Below are 7,300 nucleotides of genomic sequence, written 5' to 3'. Positions count from 1 at the left end.
CGAACCAATATCCAGATTAAACAGATTTAATGTCTTTTTATTAAAAATAACAAAACTAATAATCACATTCCGCGCAATACATGAGTTATTACCTAGTATTCGATTATAAGCGTTACTACGTTATAGATAGTGAGCTAAATGATCCATCAGGTCCCAAGAGATGTAAACAAAAGAAGAGTTGGAACTTAACGTATTTGTGCCTTAATTATTTATTTTCAGATAACCAAATCGTTTTGGCCTAATGATAAAGAAGTTCCAGCAAAAACTTCTGTCATCGGTTTGATTCGTTTTGGCCACCTAGCTGTGCCAATTATATGGATTAGTTGAGTACCTGGATGTAAGGCCTCGTGAAATTAGTTTTTGGACCTAAAACGCAGTTGATACCCCTACGGTTATAAAAAGTATATTTATTTTCAGATTCAGATGATCATTAATGTCATTTCAATATTAACCTTATAGCCATCTAAATTTAGAAATATATAAAGTAACTAATTTAATTTTGATCTGCGAGTTTGTCTTCCTGTTCCATACTAAAAATTTCTTCCAAAAAGTTTTTTTCTGGAAGCATATGATTATTCATTCATTTTTTCATGTTTATGTATTGAAAAATATCCAGAAAGGTATTTAGGGAATCAGTATTTTCATTTGATTTGATACATGTAGTATTTCTATTCAAGATAGAGAGGATTCTATCCGTTGGAAAATGCCACCAAGTAAGAAGGAAGTTGTGGTTTCATCTTACACCAACAAAAGAAAAATTGTGGTTTCATCGTCACAGGCTGAAAAGTGTTCATTTGAGAATGTATTGAGAGGGTAGAAGAAAATTGATTGGTTCTTGTTGATGCACTACAAGAAATATCAGCATTAATAGCGTCGAGAATGTGCAACCATATCGTTTTCGTAGCGTTTCGAAAAACGCCGTGACAGCCGCAGTTATGGTAGATCCTTCCTCTATCGTAGCGTATTTTCGTGTGCTATAAAAAATAAAGATGCTATAGCGTTTACCCAGTACTATATTAAACTATTTTAATAACACCTTGTTTTAGCTAGGACATTATTTTCTATCGCGTTTTTATTTGCCATGGCATAATTTATATTGACATATTTTCAATGCTATAAAAATTAAAATCGTTTGCTGAAAATTTTAAAAAATAAAATTGATTATTATTATTATTAAATATTAAATTTTGGTTTACAACTGATTTCGATATATAAATTAAACCGGTTTGCAAATGATTTCGGTTGATATTAAAAATTTGGTTTACACCTGATTTCGGTTTACAAATTAAACCAGAAGATTACAAATGTTTTCAGTTTATAAATTAAACCAGTTTACATACAAACCGGGTTTAAAACTAATTAACTAACCAAAACATAATTAAGCTTAACCTAAACATAAGTCGTCGCTACCAGAGCGTCCGCCTCCAGCCTCCGCATGCAGCGCCTCCAGCCTCTAGAGCATCCGCCTCAAGCCTTTGTTCTCTTACTCCAGCCTCCACAACCTCTATTCGCTTACGCCAGTCGCATACCTCCTCTGGTTCTTCTTCACACGTTCAATTCTTCTACCTTCACCAAAATTAAAACCACACATAAGAGAGATGATGAGATAGTAGTTATTTGTAGCTCTAAAAAGGAGGAGGGGATTCATTACCATTGACATAGCCAGTATGGAGATGGAGAGACATGGAGCCGTGGGAGAGAGAAAGAGGGAGTCGGAGAAGATGGACGTAGGAGCAACACGCTTCTCTTGCCTCAACTTAGTAAAGTCTGCTTTGTTAAGCTTAGTGAAACCCCTAAACAAAAGCCACAAAATTCATGAGTTCGACAGGGGAGAGAGATGGAAAAGAGAAATCAGTGAGATAAGAGGATGAAGATGGAAGAAATCAGGAAAATCGGTGGTAGAGGTTGACAGAGGAAAAATAAAAAAAACTGGGAGATAGAGGAGAAAAAGTTATGACAGAGGAGAGAGAGGGACAAGAGAATAAACACAAAAGGGTTAAATCTGACCATTGAATTAAAGTATATCAACGGTTAAGATGGTGATCCGCGCACTTTTGTATTAGTGGTTCATATTTTCAGTCCCTTTGTGTGTTTATTAATCAAAAAAACATTTCTGTTGTTTGTGTTTTGTTATTTTTTTTTTGTCAATTGTGTTTTGTTATTTATTTATTTAACTTTTTAGTTTCTATAACATTTCTTTTTTTTACTATAACACACTTGTATAAAGTTTTTTCTTTTAAAGAATTAAAATTTAGATTTCAGGTTTTTATTAAGTGGAAATATGGTTTATATTAGGACTTAGGGTTTAGGGTATGGAGTTTGATTGAAGATTTAAGGTTTATGTTTCTAAGTTATAACTTAACAATAAAAGACTAAATTTTAAGTTTAATTTTAATATTATAGGTTATGGTCTGAAAAAAATAGAGTTTTAATTATTTATTTTTTTGTAACACAAATTAGAGTTTTAGTTATGTTTTGAGTTTAGGGGTTAAAACATACTTAGTGTTTTGGAGTTAAATTTTATAATCAAGAATAAAAAAATAAATTATAAAGTTATAAAGTTATAAAGTTATAATTTTTTAAAGTTTGATAATTACAAATGTTCATTTTGAAATCTACTATAAGTGTTGGATGTTGAAATTTAAGGCATGTTTAGGGTTTAGATGAGGTGGATTTTTTTTTTTAATTTATTATCAGTATTAGATTTTTTTTATCATATTACTAGTTGTGCTATCTTAGGATTTTATGATGAAATATTCACAATTTAGGATTTAGGGCATGTTTAGGGTATAGAATTTGAAATAAAAAATTCTTTTTTTTTTCAAATTTATTATTGTTGAAATGTTAATTGTCACATAAATTGTAGTGCAAAATGTAAATCAAAACATTGCAATTTGATCTATATATAAGAAATTATATTTCATTAATTTTTCAAAACATAAATTATTTCATTTGCTAAGTCTAGGAACTTCATCTACGAACCAATGTCTCAACAAGCTTTAACATATATCAAAATTAAAATCAAAGAAACCTAAATCATTCTTTGAAGTGAATGCAAGTCTTTGTGGTCTTCCTCTCATGGAAAGTTGCTTTGAGACTAACGCACTGCCAATACAACAACACTAGAAGCAAGCACAAAGAAGAAAGTGATCATACAATCCCCAACGTGTTCTTCTTCTCAAGTACATTTGAAGTCAGGACAAACCGAGAGGATGACGATAAGAATCCGAATGCACGGTCGCAGCCTTCACAATCTCAGCCCGACACCGAGACCCGGCAGTGAAGATGCTCTGGAGCAAGGATTCCATTTTCTGTACTCTGGCACTCGCAACCCTTGAAGCTTCGTCACTCATCAGGCTCTACACCATTCCAACTGAATCAATACCTAGCAGCCTTTAAGATGGGTTCAGTCATCTGCAACAAATATGAAACTTAAACTCAGTAATAAGAGCTACGATCAGATTCAGAGAAAGACAAATAAGATCTCACCACAAGCTATCAAACTGCAGTTTCAATACAGTCCAGTCACAGCAAAAGGCGATTCAGACACAAGACAAGCTCCTCAGATGCAAGTAACTCACCAAACAGCAACAGGTCTTGTGTATGAGAATGCACTCTCGAAGAAAGAAGAAATAAACATGCATACCTGATAATTAAGAGAAACATAAGCTTTAAAATTTGTTCAGACATGAGCTTTAAAATTGTTCTAAACTAAAGGAACGAACTTTGGCCATCATCAATGAACCGAACAGCTTTACGCTCACGCTCCCTAACATAAAAAATCAGCATAAACTAATGCTTACAATGATACTAAAACTGTTTCTTAGACAGAGATATTCATACAAAACATAACTCATTTTCTTGGGCAAGATATATACGATCCCAAACGTCCATAGAAACAGAGACGAACACAATGAAAAGCAATGCCAAATGCTTCGGCCTTTTGAGATGATGCTTCATCTTCAAAGAATCAAAGTCTCAAGAGAGAGTCTTTATTACCCTACACTTATGCAGATGGATGTCTAAGAGCAGGATTATCGGGAGGGGAAAGGGGTTTTTAGTGGGGTTTTTAGATGGAGGGGGCCACAAAAAAGGGAAAATCGGTTATAGGAAAGCCAAAATAAGAACCACTGTTTGGTGAGTTTTTGAACTGTTTGCGGGCCTCACTGACACGTGGCAGCCCGCAATTGGTTGGTCTTTAATTCTTTTTTTTTTACTCAGACAAAAAAAAATAAATAAAATAAATAAATAAATAAAAAATCCATGCGTGGTTTCAGCGTTAATCCTGCTCTAAGTGATAGGTAGTTGTACTTGTACGAAAAATGTGGAAATTTAAATTACTGATGTGATTTTCTCTATATCTCTTTAAAACTCGAATTTAGGAATAATTAATATGGATCTTCTGCCCACCCAAGAAGTTTTGTTTGTCAATATAAAGGCTCGTCACTGAGTTCAAGAGTTTATTGTCGTTTGTCAATATAAAGACTTGTCACTGATAAGATCGTCATGATATTGTTAATGTGTTATTAAAGACTATCACTGGTATTTTCATTGTGGAAAAGACCATTAGCTTTCTTTTTGACTTCATGTATGGAGTTTTTTTCGATGATATAATGGTTTCAAACCGATATTAATAAAATAAACTGTTAAAAATAGGAGTCTTATTTTGGGTAGCATTTATACAGTAATAGTATATTTTGGTCATAACTTTTGGAGATATATGTAATATGTGAAAATTTGCAAATAAAATGCTCCCATTGCACTCAATATAAGTCGGTCCTGATGGTTGATGAGTACGAATCATTAAAGTACATGCTATATGTAATCCTTGATTATCCATAGATCTTGTAGTTTATTATATATCATCAAATGAGACTTCAATCATCGGCACTATAACTTTATACTTACAAAAAAAAAAATCTGAAGTAATTTTGGCAACTTTTTTAGTGTTCAACATTTCCTATTTATTTGAGGAACAACACAAATTATCGAGGATGAAATAGTGTAACTAAGAAAGCCATTAGACTCTTTTACTAGTAGTTCAGGACTAAGATTAAATGATCGATCAATTTGAGCCTTGATTGGAAACAAAATATGGGCCCAGTTTGTTTGGTAAATAGTTAAGGTGAGAAGTCAAAGTTGTTTTATGGTAGCAAAGAGGTTTCTTATGAGGCATGATTACAAATGACTCGTACGTCACTTAACGAATAGAAAACTTCGTACAAATGTAGATTTAATTTATTTAGGTATACTGTTTGTAAATTATTTGTACTGCCTTAAGACTATAATATGATATGGTCAAATATATTTCCGAATGTATAATGTACAATCTGTTGTTAAAAAGGACAAAAGGATTGTGGAAATGATTAAACATTATGTCTGTGTTTAATGTATCTCACAATCAAGGAACTAGAGCGGTTGGCAGAGAAAAGATTAATTAGCTCGCCTCGAGTTCACCCTAACACCTAGTCCTCCGTTTGTGGCCGCCACTGCTCGACTCCGGTGGCTCCTACAGCCCTGAAGTCGGGTCTCTTGCATTTTAATTTCTTGGGTTTTCAGATCTTACGGTCAATGTGCTTCGTAGTTTTCCTCTCTCTAGGATATGGGGAGCTATATATTCCGGACTTGGTGTCTTTAAGCCGATCTTCTTTCTTTGGTCGTAGCTTTTGATCAGGTGTGCTCCAGCTTCTCTTCGTTCTCGTGAGTTGTTGGTAATCTGTGTTTTTCAAGGTCTCTTTTGTTGGGTTCGTCTTTTGGATGGTACGTAGGCATCTACTTGCTTCCTCTGTATGGTGTGAGGTATCAAGACGAAGCAATGGGTTCGATCTTCGGCTCTTCTCTTGCGAGGATGTGACCACTCTCTTGCTTTGTAGATGGTTGAGTTTGGGTACAGGAGGGTCCGCGTGCAAGAGCTGCTGATCCTTTTAGACGTTTTCCCCGCTTGGAGTTTCAAGGTTCAACCTTGTGTCTTTCTTCTCTTGGGTTGTTTGTGGTCTTATTGCAGACGTGTTAGTGGTTGTTATTGGCTCCGTTTGCGCTTCAGTTTTTGATTGTTTCCGCGGGTGTTGCTTCTCGTGAGGTTGTGGTTGTGACCTGTGATGGATTGTGGTCTTCTCAAGTCTTTGTTTCTGAGTTCAACTCATGCGTCTTCAGGTTCTTGGTTATGATTGGCGACCTGGTGCTGCTATGGATTTCGGTTTGAGTTCCTTTGATCATTAAGTATTTCAAGTCATTATCATTTACTTGTGGTAGTCTCTAAAGTAATAGTTCTATTTATGTTTTTAAATTTGGGTCTCTAGGATGTTCGATCTGTGAACTCTCCGGCTTTGGTCTTCGAAAGAGTTGCGACTTGTCGACTTTTGGCTTGTAATGATGGTACTTCCGTTTAAGTTAAATGAAATTCAAAGATGACAAAAAAATGTTTCTCACGATTGACTTATTGTTTTTGTTGTAACAAAAAACTGCGAAAGGGAATATAACTTTTCTGGGTCGGCTGAATCAACGAAGCTGTAAAGCCTGCCAAGTTGGGAACAAGGTGACCATAAAAGGAAGCTACTTGAAATAGAAAAGAAGTTGAAAACAACCTGTCGTCAAATCCCACACGGTCGTGGTCGAGTGGTATGTTGATTCCGGAAAAGTGTTGAGCGTTTCGAGTTCGAAACCTACTTTTCGTATTTGTCACACACATGGAAATAAGGTTTTCACCGACTTCTAAAATTAGTTGGGTGTTCGAATCATATCACCAAAGTTATCAAAAAAAAGTAGTGGTCAAATGATAATAACAAAGAAAGTAAATGCCAAATCCCCAAGGAAAACATTTAAAATAGTGCAGTTAGGTGCAATGCATTCTTCAAATTCAAAATGTATATTAGAAATGGAATTTTCAATCTTTTTACCTGCATGATCCAACTTGCTTTATATTTGAAAACACATCATTGCGTAGTTCTCATGACGTTTTCGGCTATCGTTCAGATCAAATATCCCGTACTTACAAAAAGAAATTGTGTTAATTATGTTTATGCTCGTTCTTTTTCATTTGGGCTAATGGTTATATACTCATATGTCCACTTTCAAAGTCCCACCATGGAATCCAAAAGCAGTCAAGCTGAGAATTACATAAAAGATATGAAACTAGTAGACCATCAACTTTTGTCATGTTTGTGTTTCTATGTGATAGTAAAACACATAGGGACGCATAAACTATTTGCTAGTGTAGTATATAATATATTATCTTTTAAACTTTAGTATAATACTATATGATGTTATATTATGTATGTGATAGATTGATAGGATTTTCAAT

At 34.4% G+C, this 7,300-nt stretch overlaps 1 long non-coding RNA gene across 1 annotated transcript; it reads left to right on the top strand.

Moving 5' to 3' along the window:
• Positions 1 to 5,596: 5,596 nt before the first annotated feature.
• On the top strand, positions 5,597 to 6,439 carry LOC106332157. Its single transcript, XR_001268001.1, has 2 exons — positions 5,597 to 5,674; positions 5,769 to 6,439. It is a non-coding gene; the product is annotated as an uncharacterized LOC106332157 (long non-coding RNA).
• Positions 6,440 to 7,300: the final 861 nt, after the last annotated feature.

This window comes from Brassica oleracea, chromosome C3 (assembly GCF_000695525.1).
Source record: "Brassica oleracea var. oleracea cultivar TO1000 chromosome C3, BOL, whole genome shotgun sequence".
Classification (NCBI taxonomy): Eukaryota; Viridiplantae; Streptophyta; class Magnoliopsida; order Brassicales; family Brassicaceae; genus Brassica; species Brassica oleracea.
Note: the sequence above shows the minus strand (reverse complement) of the source record. Positions and strands in the feature narration are given on the sequence as shown.